This window comes from Saccopteryx bilineata, chromosome 3, assembly GCF_036850765.1.
Source record: "Saccopteryx bilineata isolate mSacBil1 chromosome 3, mSacBil1_pri_phased_curated, whole genome shotgun sequence".
Lineage (NCBI taxonomy): Eukaryota > Metazoa > Chordata > Mammalia > Chiroptera > Emballonuridae > Saccopteryx > Saccopteryx bilineata.
Genome location: NC_089492.1, coordinates 138,682,450 through 138,696,441, shown reverse-complemented (window position 1 = coordinate 138,696,441; position 13,992 = coordinate 138,682,450). Strand labels below are relative to the sequence as shown.

Below are 13,992 nucleotides of genomic sequence, written 5' to 3'. Positions count from 1 at the left end.
TTTTCCACCCTTCAGCTTGCTGTAATTTCAGCCATTTCAAAATTTTTCCTATCACATTTATTAGGAAGCTGGCATACTGACAGAGCCTAGTTTACTTGTCTTTAAAGGAACTAACAACTATGTTTAAGAGGGCCTGATCCCATGTAAGTCGAAACCTTGTACACGGTCAACTTTTCTACCCCAGGCACTATTTTAGGGACAGGTTATCATTGAGTGATAGTCTTCATTATTAAAGGGACAGATGTCACCAGCAGCTTAGGTGTGATTGTGTTTGTGCTGTAGCTGGGTAAAGTGTAAACTTCATTGTAAATCAGTGGCAAACAAACTCTGTTGCTCTCTGATCCCACATAGGGTCCTGGTCTTCCTTATGTTGCCTCTCGTGTAGCAGAGCCCCTGCTAGTCCCATGAATGACCCACGTTCTGTACCTGCTGTTTCTGGAGGTTTGTCCCACTAATTGATTTATGGCTCATTGCATATGGTCATGTTCAAGGTATCAGAGTGAGTGAGAGGGACTCATGTCATCAGCACCCAAGATGATAGCCCTTATGATCCCCAGATCAGGATATGCGTTCACATGTGAAAAGTAGAATTCAGCTGAGTTCATACAGTGAAAATCTACATGTGCTGTGAGAGCTACAAAAATTTATTATAAATAATCAGTATCTGTTTTCAAGGGTTATGTTTTCCAATGAGGGAGATAAGGGAGGGAGAATGTGCTCATCACTGTTTAACTGATAAAACAATGTTACAGGAAGTCATAGGAGAAAAGGGATTTTTTATCAACTGTGGAGAAAGATGATGAGCTTGCTCCTGGATATATTGACGTGGCTTTTGGCAGGGCATGACTGGCTGGCAGCTAGTAAAGAGGATGGAGGGCAAATAGTTATTAAAGGTGGCTGAGGATGGATGATAAAATGTAGGAATATTTATACTTTACATTCAGATAACACTTTATGGTTTTCACAGTCTCTCTCCTTTTTTCCTTAATTTTTAGTTAGTTCTTAGTTATACACACACACATGCACACCGTATTTTTTGCTCCATAAGATGCACCTGACCATAAGACATACCTAGGGTTTTAAGGAGAAAAATAAGAAAAACAATATTCTGAACCAAAGGGTGTGTTAAAATACTGTATTTTTCACTTCATAAAATGCAAAGGCATTTTCCCCTCCACTTTTGGGGGAAAGAAAGTGCATCTTATGGAGCAAAAATATGGTGTGTATATACATACATACATATATATACACACACACACACATATATACATATATGACTTAGAACATACACTGTTCTTTAAGATTTTTTATAATGATTAAATATGATAATAAATTTAAAGCATTTGCCACAGATATTGGGCCTTAATGTATAATTGTATTCACAAAGTTTCAGGAGAATACTCAAAATTTATTGGAACTATTAAGAGAATTCAGTAAGGTTATCCATTTAAAAATAAACAACAGAACTCTCTAGATTTCCATAATATACAAAAATATGTAAAGGGAAAAGAAATCCTGTTTATAAGTAGACAATAAAAATAATTTTTGGCTTTATTTTACTAGTTAATTTAATTTCATTTTATATGTTAGAAATAATCCCGATAGAGATATGGAGGACCTAAGAAAGAAAAAAAAATTATTTTACTGAGGGAGAGTTTTATTTCTTGTAAATGATGTCATGGTCATGGTAGGAAAACTATTGACCCTATACATATTTATAATATTCAGAGAGTCTCAATAAAAATTTTAGGAGGGTTCTTTTGAAAATTGACAGAGTAGTGATAAAGTTGTTTGTTTGTTTTTTCCTGGAATAAGAATGGATGAGCCAATATTTTAAGGAAATAAAAATAAGCAAGTCATACACTCAGATATTAAAGCATTATAATGCTACATTAATTTTTAAAGTATGCATTAAGACAAAAAAAATGCCACACTAGCCAGAGAGCTCTGTTGATTAGAGCATCATTCTGAAGCACAGGTTGTCAGTTCGATCCCAATCAGGGCACATACAGGAGCAGATCGATGTTCCTGTCTCTTTCTTGCTCTCTCCTTTCTCTTCTAAAATCAGTAAATATTTAAAACAAACAAACAAAAGATGCCTCAGATGTTAAACAGAAAAGAAAATTATAATCTACAATACAAAATTATTTTATGAAATAGTGCTTTATAAAATTAACAATATATAATTGTCAGATTTTGCCAAAATTGGATTTTAGCAATCATACTTTATTTTATAATCAGAGTAGATAATAAAACCTCAGTGAGAACACGGTAATGCAGTAGTAGTGTAGCATGGAGTTCTCGCCCAGGGTCCCAGACCCTTCCACTGCTGCCACCTTCTGCCCAAGCCTGTAAAAACTACAGCTTTCTGTCCTCAGGTGTCCAGACCATTTTTATTTAAAGGACCTTTTATCCAAAGTAAATGTAACAATTGGAGCCTCACTGACAGTACTACAAACAACTTTGGTTTCATAAAACTTGAAGGCATGTGGGGAAAATCTATTAGTTAAGTATATTTTACTATAGTGAGATTTTATGTGGCATGAATAAGGCTTTGGAAGCTTAACACATGATTATTACAATCAAAGACTTTTTTTTAATAACAGGTATATTAACTGATTCCTTGATTATATTTTATTCACTTTATATGTTATTACACATATATATATTTATTTATTACATTAAGTAAATTGTATGTTCTCTTAGTAATTATATGTTCTATTACTTTAGTGTATTAACCAAGTGATATTTTGTTATTTTGTTATTAAATGTATACTTGCTCTCAAGCTATGTAAATTGTACAAAGCATTATCTAATGTTTAAAATTTTATTTCTGAGAGCTTTGCAAAAATCAACTTGTGGAGGTGTCTAAATTGACAGTTCATGGTTACCCCCAAATTGTTATATAGTTAATGCAATTAATTTCAATAATTTTTCCAAAGTAGTAATGCTAGTAGAGTTTTATTGTATATAACAGCATATAAATGGTAGATGTTCTATCATTTCTGACACCAGAAAACCCAGAAGTCCTTAATGATATTTGAAATTCTTTTACTAAAAATAAGGTTCTATTTCCCTTTTCTCTGTAGCAGAATTATACGTTTCTGTTCTATAGTTGCATAATGAGTAATTTGGTATATATATTTTTTATTACCCTGGCATATTGACTTGAAATTGATTTAGAATTCATAGACATCTGTCTTGAATTCTAAATGCTATTTTCAGATAAACAAATTAATACTACACTGAATGGGAAATTTCACTCAAACTTCCTGACTTACTTTTCTGGCAATTTCTGCTCCTGATGCATGGTTTGATGTCTTGCCAATGTAATGGAGATTTTAAAAAGTAAAGCATCTTTGAGATTCTGAAGTGAAAGGAACCACAGATATACAAAATATAATTTCATAGTCAGCATAGCTAGCATACCTAGTATTGAAAGTATTATGTGGAGGTAGGATGCAGAAGAGACTGAGAGTTTGATAGTTGATTCAAAATAAGGTAAAAATATTTTGATATTCATTTGATACAATTGATTTCTAACAAGGTAGTTACGTTTGTGGCTCAATGCTTGGTGACCTATTTTTTGGAGCTATATATTACTCTGCCTATGTGAATAGTTGATGTGCTAAGTTATGAAGCAAGGGAGTGAAGGAAGAAAACCCAGTATTTCAACAACTTGAAACGTCAAGAGCATCTTTGCTGATATGACGACAAGTAAAATGACTGCTAATCAAGGGAAAAATCAGACTCTCTTTAAAATGTGGCAGCTTGAGGTGGTTAATTTTATCTAGTGAAACTGTCTACTAAGGAATACTGAAAAATATTTTTTAAAAATCTAATGACTGCTCAGAAGTAAATCGTATTATAATGTCAATTTAGACGGCCAGAAAACCTTTGTGAATGAAAAAGGAAAATTAAATTATTCCTACAGAATTTCTTTAATTGAAGAGAAGAGAGTATACTATCTCTTGGTTTTTGAAGCTTCTTTTGTAAATGAAGATACTTGAGAAAAATTGAAATTAATACCATTCATAACCCAGTCTTTATAATCAACAGCTATTTCCTCTTTAAAGTTAATGTTTTCTTTTAAACCAGACAATAAGCATTATCTCAAATTCTCCTAACTCTCTGCCGGTGGCTTTGCTTCCTTCATTCCCGATTTGCCCTGGGAATTTACTTGATTAATAATTTGTTTCTTTGTTTTACATTTAGTTTCTCCTTCTCTACTTTTTCCATCCCCTCAGTCCACAGAAAGATGTATTTTTCTTACACGACCTGAAAATAAAGTTTTAGGCTATTGCATTTACTGTACTCCCATATTTTATCTTTTTTTAAAAAATAGAGTTCTTTAGTAAGTAAACTTTAATCCTTATTTCCATTTCTTGGCCGCTGACTAGCTCTTACCTTTCAGCCTTGCCATCAACCCTTTCCAGTGACCCTGTGTCTGAGAGTCTCTGGGGACACCCCCTTTCTGAAATCTACATGCTTTATTTCCACTCAACTGCTTCCAGTTTGGAAGGGGGAACGTTATATAATAGTATAACCACACTTTTTATTATTTCTAATTTGCAAGATTTAGATATCTGTACTTGAGAAGTGAGAGACTCTGGTCTAGGCTACCTCGAGCCGAAATGTCACCATGACATACCAACTCTAAATAAGTTGTCCTTCCTATTTTTACCTGTTTTCACACCCCCTCCATCTTCTTAGGTTTTCTTGCTTTTTGTTTCTTCTCTTTAAGTGTTTTTTTTTCTTGCTTGATTTAATTATAATTCTCTTACTGATCTAGAGTTCAGTGGATGGAAACATTAGAATGAGAATAAAGGCGATAACGAGTCATCTGCATCTCCGGAGGAGGATGGGGATAGGGAGGATCTCCACCTGATAAGGCTAGCAGACCTCGGCTAACCGCGGCTGATGAGAGAATTGGCCCTGGGAGCACCCCCATGCTCCAGTGGTCACTGCCCAGAGGTCTTGCCAACTGTGTGCGCTTCTCAGGTGTACCTAGATATTGTAGGAGGTTAGGCGGCAAGAGTCCAGGTTGTAGCATTAATTTCACAATAGGACCCAGCCCATTTCAGAGATATGAAGAAGAGTTTTCTGCAGAGCTGAGAGTCGGGTTGGGGTCCAGCATCGGTATATAGCTCCAGTGGGGAGCTGGAGTGCTAAGTAGGTAACCCGAATATGTGACCTCAGAGATCTATGTGGAAAGAAAAGTGAGTGTCTGTTGGCCCCCTACTCTAGATATCATCACTCTTACATTTTTTTTTTTATAGGGAGGTAATTATTTTTTATTATCCCTAGACCCAGATTGATGTTCCAGTGGAAGTCTGGTCCATTAAGGAGCCATGAACCTGAGTTCCAGCTGGCTCAGTTACTTATCAGAGAATCCCATCTTTTCCTTTGACATTCTGTAACGTCATTCTGACTTCAGACATCTGGGAACACCCATGCTAGGTTATGAAGATTTTACGGTTTCTACATATTACTTTACATTAGAATGAGGGCAGGTAGAAAAGAGGGCAGGTCCTATCAAAATACTGTAAAGGCACTGAGAGGGAAAATGCAAGATGTAGCTAGTGCCCCAAAGCAATTAGCAAGCAGGAGGCCAAATGCATAACAATGGAGGCCAGTAATCAGGGCCATTTAGTTTCTGGAAGGTAATTTCAAATTCCTAATTTAGGTACTGAAAAGATAGAACAGGCTAACTCAGCAATTTTCTCCCTATCTTAATGCATGCCGGTATTTTCTTTCTTTCTTTTTTTTTTTTTTTTTTTTTTTTTTTTTTTATAATTTTATTTTTTTAATGGGGTGACATCAATAAATCAGGATACATATATTCAAAGATAACAAGTCCAGGTTATCTTGTCGTTCAATTATGTTGCATACCCACCACCCAAAGTCAGATTATCCTCTGTCACCTTCTATCTTGTTTTCTTTGTGCCCCTCCCACCCCCTATCCCTCTCCCATTCCCCCCTCCCCCCCGTAACCACCACACTCTTATCAATGTCTCTTAGTTTCACTATTATGTCCCACCTACGTATGGAATAATACAGTTCCTGTTTTTTTCTGATTTACTTATTTCGCTTCGTATCATGTTATCAAGATCCCACCATTTTGCTGTAAATGTTCCGAAGTCATCATTTCTTATGGCTGAGTAGTATTCCATAGTGTATATGTGCCACATCTTCTTTATCCAGTCATCTATTGATGGGCTTTTTGGTTGTTTCCATGTCCTGGCCACTGTGAACAATGCATGCCGGTATTTTCAAAGTCTTAAAATCTGTACAGTTATGTCTATTTTTCTTTAATACTTTAATTAGTACTCCTTAATAATGATGTCTGCTATATTCCTATGAACCAGTTTCTACTTGATGGCCATTGGAAAGAGCCCAGGACATTGAAAAGAGCCTGGGTCTTGGATCCAGGTATCTGGATTTTACTTAAAGCTTTACATTTAACTAAGGATATGTGATCTTGGGTTACAGAGGTAATATCGCTAGGCCTTGAACTTTCTATTGCAGGAAGGTTAAGCTAATTCATTGAGAGCTTACAGTGTGCCAAGTGAAATTTAACAAATGTACACAAGATGTAAAGGAGAATTGTTTAGTAAATAGCTTACCTAAATGCTATGCTATGTATTTACATATATAGTATGAACCTCACGTACTTTTATGGTGAAATCTTAGAAGACTTCCTGGAGGAGGTGGTGCATGAGTAGGAATTAACATGATAAGGTGTGAATGAGAGAGTTTCTTAGGCTGAAAGAACATCATTGCATGTAGAGACCTGGTGGGTAGTGAAAGATGGAAGACCCCTATATGCCGCCAATGTGCAAATGAGCAAAAGACCAATCAGCCGAATAAACAGAATCAGGCTTTATTGGGAGCTCCGGGCTAGTTCACTGACCCTAGGACGCAGGTCAGTGAAGGCGCGCCTGGGTTAGGACTTTTGGGTTTTTTTATATTTGCAGGAGGGGGTTGGTAACAGCCAGCAGGATGGGGGTTTGGTGAAGCGTGCAGTTCCCGGAACAACCTCAGGGATGATTCCGAGGACTTGGGCTGGTGCGGTTTCGGTGAGATTAGCACCTGCTGGAAAATTCAGGGCAAAGGAGGGTTTCACAACCCAACCCCAAGGCAACTACCGGACATTCCCGACTCTTTGTAATAGAGGGCAAGGGGCCACGTCATCCTTCTGGCTGCTTCCTGCTGTATGGGGACGTCGTTAAGGGTAGGGGATTGTGTTATTGTAGTCAGGGTCTCGGGTTCCAAGGGGTTGGTATTGGCGTAGCAGTAGTATTTCATGTACTGTCTGGCTTGTGAGGGTCCTTAACTGGTTCTGCAATAGGGTGGACAGCAATCGGAGCAGGCAAGGTCCAAAAGCTAGGACTAGAAAAATGACAATTAGGGGACCTAGAAACGAGAGGACCCAATGCATCCAGGTCGTACTAAACCAGGAGTCCCACGGCTGAGTCATCCTTTCCCGAATCTGCCGAAAAGTCCTGCAGATCATGAGCGGCGCTGTGGACAACACCCGATTGATTGATGTAGAAGCAGCATTGTTCCTCCAAAAAGAGACAGATGCCCCCTTTTTCGGCTGTGAGAAGGTCTAGACCCCTACGATTTTGTAAGGTGACGGCTGCTAAGGAGTCTATTTGGTCCTGGATGCTAAGCAAGGTGGCAGCGGTTCGTTCCAAGGCAGATTGTAAGTCATCAGACAGTTTGTGAAAAAATGTGAGAGAAGTCCCTAGTCCTCCTGCTCCTAAGCCTAGGCCTCCAGCTATCCCCAGGGCAGTCAGGAGGGGTATGAATGGTAGGGTGTGAAAGTGGCCAAGACTGGAGAGAAGGAGGCCTGTAGGATGAGAAAAAGGAGACAGAGGACCATATTGCTGAGTATGGAGTCAGTATTTATGGATTCTGAGTTTAGTGGGGCCTAAAGGTGTGCAAGAATACATTTGTGTTGGAGCCCTTTTTATTCTGGAGAGGTGGACCCACGCGGAGATTCCTAGAACTTTAACTGCGGATGGGGTAGTCAGGACTACCGTGTAGGGTCCTTCCCACTTGGGGGTGAGAGGTTTTTGGGAAAGGGTTTTTATAAAGACCTGGTCCCCTGAGGTGACCCGTTCTGTTGGCCCGGCCCCAGGGCTGGGCTCAGGAAGGGCCGAGTTGGCGTGTTCCCTGAGCAGAGAACGGAGGAGGGAGAGGTAGGGCAGGTATGAAGCTAGAGGGGGTGGGTGTGGAGAAGACGGAGTTGATAGGAGGAAAGGTCGGCCGTAGAGGAGTTCAAAGGGGCTAAGTTGGGAAGGCCCCCTGGGAGTAGCTCTTAGACGGGTTAGAGCCAGAGGGAGAAGGGTAGGCCAAGACTGATGGAGTTCCAGGCTAAGTTTGGTCAGATGATCCTTGATGAACCCATTGGCCCTCTCTACCTTACCAGAGGATTGGGGATGGTAGGCTGTGTGGAGCTTCCACTGTATGCCAAGAGAAGTGGAGACAGCGTTGGTGACCTTGGAGATGAAGGCAGGTTCGTTGTCCGACTGGATGGAGGAGGGCAAACCGAAGCAGGGGATGATGTCTTGGATCAGGTGGTCAGCTACCGTCCCTGCGGTTTCAGAGGTTGTGGGGAAAGCCTCAATCCATCCTGAAAAAGTATCCACCATAGTTAGAAGGTATTTGAGGTTTTTATGTCTGGGCATGTGGGTGAAGTCGACCTGCCAATCCTGCCCAGGCAGGTGACCCCGCATTTGGTGAAGTGGGTGGCGGACATGGCAGGCCCCTTGACTGTTCGTCCTGGAACAGGTGGAGCAAGAGGAATGAACATCTTGGATAGTTTGCCGGAGATGGTTGTGGTGGAATAGAGGAGATAGAAAATGAAAAAGAGCTTTAGGTCCAATGTGTAAGGATTTATGAATGTCAGCGATTATTTGGTGTCTTTGAGACTGTGGGAGGATGAGGAGGTCATTTTTGAAAGCCCATCCGTCCTTGATTTGGACCTCAGGGGAGGATTGGAAAAGATCTTGTTCTGTGGAAGAATATTGTGGGTTGTATGTCTTTGAAAGAAAGCAGATAGCAAAGGTAGGGTGTGTGAGATGGGAAACTGTGGGCGGTTGGGAAAAGAGGATGGGTCCTTAAGTCTGATTAACACAGGAGTGTGGTGTGAGGCTACAGTGGGGGTGTCCGTGTTCCAGACTTCAGGGTTTACCCCGGGTAAAGGCTGGACCCTGTGGTCCGAGTCCGGCTCAGGTTCGGGACCTGGTACTAATGCTAGTAAAAGACCTGCTTGGGGGGAAAAAGAAATACTTGCCCGGAGTTGGGACAAAATGTCTCTCCCTAGGAGGGGAACTGGGCAGGAGGGTATAACTAGGAAGGAGTGTGAGAATGGGTGACCCTCAAATAGGCAATTAGTAGAGTCGAGGGTGATCCGTCGATTCCCATGACCAAGACCTGGGAAGGAACTGTAAGGCCCGAATGAGAGGGAAGGACAGAGTAGGTAGCCCCCGTGTCTATTAAAAAAGAGACAGACTTACCCGCTACCTGGAGTGTAGCCCTGGGCTCGGTGAGGGTAACCGGAGTCGAAGAGCCAGGGCCCCCTCAGTCGTCCATCAAGCCCAGCAGTTCTGAGACCGGAAATGCCTGGTTCTCAGCTCCCCGACATTGAGGTGCCGTAGGCTGAGCCAGGGTCGGGCAGTCCGACTTCCAGTGGCCCATGAGTTTGCATTGTGGGCAAGGTTGGGTAGGAGGCCTCGGTTGCGGGCAGGCCTTGGCCCAGTGGCCCTCTTTGCCGCACTTAAAGCAGGCACCCGGTGGTGTGCGCTGTCCTCCTTGGGAGGCTGGCCTTTTCGCCGGTTCCCCTACCGGCCGAAGGGCCGCTACCAGGGCTTGGGTTTGGAGGTTTACCTTTTGTTGCAACCGTTCAAGGCGGGTGGCTTCAGCCGTTTCCTCCTGGGCATTGAAGACCTTAAAGGTCATTTTTACCAGGTCTTAGATGGGAGTCTCGGGACCCTCCTCAGCCTTTTTCAGTTTTTTCCTAATATCTGGGGCTGACTGAGAGATGAAGTGGGAGGCTAGAACTGTGGCCCCGTTGCGTGACCCCGGGACTAGGCGGGTGTATCTTACTAAATAAAGCTCCCTGAAGGCGGTTAAGGAAAAGGGCAGGGTTTTCTTCAGGGAGTTGAGTAATTTCCCTTAGTTTGTCGTAGTTAACGACCTTGTTGGAAACTGTATCCATGCCCCTGATTAAATATTGGAGCATAAGGTTTCTGCGGGGGATGTTAGACCCTTGGCCAGGTTGATAATTCCAGTTAGGGTCTTCCCCAGGAACTGCCTCTGTGCCGAGAGGAGTTGGGTTGTTTCCTACGTGATCCCTGTCTGCCTGCTGCCGAGCGGCAGTGAGGATGCGTTCGTGTTCCTGGGGGTGAGGGTGGAGGCACAAATGACCTTAATGTCATGCCAGGTCAGGTCACATGTCTGAGTCAGGCAACGGAATTCCTTAATGTAGGTGGAGGGGTCGGCCGAGAAAGATCCTAGCCGTTTCCCGATTTGTGAGAGGTCTTGGAGAGAAAAGGGAACATGTACCCGACCAGCCCTTCCGCCCCAGCTACCTCGCGGAGGGGGGCGAGGACAGCGGATGACGGTCGGGGACGTGTGGCCTGGTATGGGCTGCGACGGGAGAAGTTAGGGGGTCGTCAGGAGGCGGAGCATTAGGAATCAGAGGAGTAGAAGGAGCTGGAGGGGGGGACAGGTGGTCGGGCAGGTCATCAGGTTGAGAATAAGGAGGAGGATCTTTAGAAGAAGTTCTCGGAGGAGGAGAAGTCTGGGCTAGGAAGATTTGGTGGGTAGAACACTGGGAGCAAAGGTCGGGACGGGAACGAAGGTCCCAAAAAGCCTGAACATAAGGGACCTCAGAATCTTTTCCTGTCCGTCGGCAGAAATTGTCCAGGTCTTGAAGGACGTTAAAATCAAAAGTGCCCATAGGAGGCCGGTGGGATTTATTGTCTAGGTTGTATTGAGGCCATGCGACCTGTGACAAGAAAATGAGTTTCTTCCGACGGAGGGTTTGAGTGTACCCTAATTTGGAAAAATTTTGCAGGAGGCACCCTAAAGGCGCTTTTGGGTCCGTGTTGGACTTAGAGTTCCCCATGATTTGGCAGGTCTCTAGGCCTAGGCGCCGGAGGAGAAAGAGTACAGGGGAGGCGTCCCTTCCGAGTCCCCGTCTCCTAACAGGAGACCCAGACGGGGTCTCAAGACGGAGGTAGGAGAACAGCCGAAAGGCGTCCCTTTTGACTGAACCCTCACAGAGGCTCCAGGAGCCGGCGGAGGGATTCTCGGCTCGGCCGAGTCTAGGACGAGAAACCCCGGCGGAGGCGCAGGACCAGAGAGAATGAAAGAGAAAGCAGGTTACTCACAGTTGGCGATCAAGGTCATAGGGAACCCAGAGTCCGAAACGGCGGGCGGCACGAGGCAAATGGAAGAGAGGGGGGACTCCTGCCCTCAGCCAGAAGGCCGAGGTGGGTCACAAAGCCCCTCTCCCGGGTTTCAGCACCAAATGAAAGATGGAAGACCCCTATATGCCGCCAATGTGCAAATGAGCAAAAGACCAATCAGCCGAATAAACAGAATCAGGCTTTATTGGGAGCTCCCGGCGAGTTCACTGACCCTAGGACGCAGGTCAGTGAAGGTGCGCCCGGGATAGGACTTTTGGGTTTCTTATATTTGCAGGAGGGGGTTGGTAACGACCAGCGGGATGGGGATTTGGTGAAGCGTGCAGTTCCCGGAACAACCTCAGGGATGATTCCGAGGACTTGGGCGGGTGCGGTTTCAGTGAGATTAGCACCTGCCGGAAAATTCGGGGCAAAGGAGGGTTTCACAGCCCAACCCCAAGGCAACTACCGGACAGGTAGACCTTACATAAATGATCCATCCCAGTGATGGAGCCCAGGGGATGAAGAGAAATCAGGCTAAGTGGTGAAGTGGGGACAGATCCTGGAGAGCCTTGTACGACTTGGAAGGGGCTGGGCTTCAACCTGAGAGTGTTAAGTTGCTAGTGATCTAAGCAGGGAAATGCATGATCAGCTTTCTATTTTAAAAGATCTTGCTGTTCATTTATTTTATTCTTTAGATTCTACATATAAATGAACTCATGGTATTTGTCTTTCTCTGACTTATTTCATTTAACGTATTCCCCTCTAGGTCCATCCACGTCATTGCAAATGGTAAGATTTCATTCTTTATTATGGCCAAATAATATTCCACAAACCAAAGAGACACAGACTTGTAGACTAATTGTTGCCAGAAGTGAGGGGAGTTGAAGGGGAGGGTAGCTGGGTGAAAAAAGGTGAATACATTAAGAACTACATATTAGTAGTCACAAAATTGTCTTGGGGTTTTAAAAGTATAACATAGGGACTATAATCAATAATATTGTAATAGTGCTGTACAGTGTTAGATAGTTACTTGAAATATCATGGGATCACTTTGTTTTTGATTGTTTAACCACTATGCTATACACCTGAAACTAATACAAAATAATATTGAATTCCAACTATAATTGGAAAATCAAAAAAAAAAAAATAAAAGATCCCTCTGGCTGCAGGGTGGAGAATAAATTTGAAATGGGCAAAGCTACAGGGCAGCTCAAGTGACAAGGGTGAGAGATTGTGAATGTCTGGACTGCGTGATGGGAGCAGCAATGGGAAGAAGTGAATAGACCTGAGCCACATTGAGGGAGTGAAATCAACAGGCCTTGAGGTCTGACATCTTATTTTCATACATTAAAGGAGGTAATGTTTTCTATAGTAAGCTTTAGTTAGTAAGACAATTTTTAAATAATTCTAATTATGAAACCTTAGAACTTTCTTTGCTTTGTGGGAAGTTGTTTCTTTCACATGATGTAATATTTTGCCTGGAAGCTTTTCTCTGGTTCTTAGTTCACTTACATGCCCACCTGTATGATTAAATGCCTAGTAATTTGTGCAGAGATACATTTTAAACATTCTTAATCCAAATTCTGCAACATCTAGCACTTTCCCAATCTAATTAAAGCTATTTATGTTTATTTGATCTCTTAGTAGTATGTGCTCAGTATGATCATTTTACTTCTTAGGAAAACAAATGAACAAACAAACTTTTAGATACATTTTTAAGAAAAGTGGAGACAGATTTTTCCAGTAAGGGGGTTAGTAGAGCCCAGCAGTTCTCAGCTGCTGGAAGATGTTGTTCACCATTTCTTCTCCCACGGACTGCCTTCTAAATCTATATGCTATTTTCCATCCTGGGAAATTAAATGAGTTGAAGTTACTTTTAATTCTTTCTAGCTAGAAACAAGCCTTGGTGTTTGTTATAGCATTCTTTATCATATAGTGACACCTGGTGGCCAAACAGAACATTAAGAAACACTCCAGTGATTATATACCTGTAAACGTCGCACAGACTAATTATATACTGTGGGCCCAAACCCAGGGGATATGAATGTGGACAGGCTGTAGTCTGCCTTCAGGAAACTTTCAACCTGTTTGTGACACCCTTTGGAACATTAATGTTATAGAATGAAGGCCACATTAATCCTTTCTGGAAAACTTTATAGCCCTGGGAAGGTGTGTTGTGAGATACAGAGGCAGGCGAGTTTGTAGGAGGAGAAGCACGGCAGGATGGAGAGTTGAGGGTGGCCTGCTGACTCACTGTGGGACCAGGTCAGCCAGCATCTGGGACAGCGGATTTGTCACTCCTTCTGGATCCAGATCACATCCCTCTAGGACCGCTTCATCTATGATCGTTGCTCTTGTCTAAAAATCTTATTCTGGGACATTGACACCTTCCATATCTTCTTGCTTCCAAACGGCTCTAGCTCTTTAAGGTGTTATAAACCTAGGAGTATTTTCTAATGGTATCATTTGCCCTTCTATCATGCTTTTTTAAAAATAATTATTCCAAAGATTTATCCCAGCACAATTTAATTTTCTATTCTACAGTTCAGTCAATAAACATGGAACTACA

The 13,992-nt window shown here is 42.4% G+C and overlaps 1 protein-coding gene across 4 annotated transcripts in view; it reads left to right on the top strand.

The window, feature by feature from the left end:
- Nucleotides 1-13,992, top strand: part of CTNNA2 (catenin alpha 2) — a 1,254,514-nt gene that overhangs the window by 408,745 nt on the left and 831,777 nt on the right. The window lies entirely within an intron of this gene.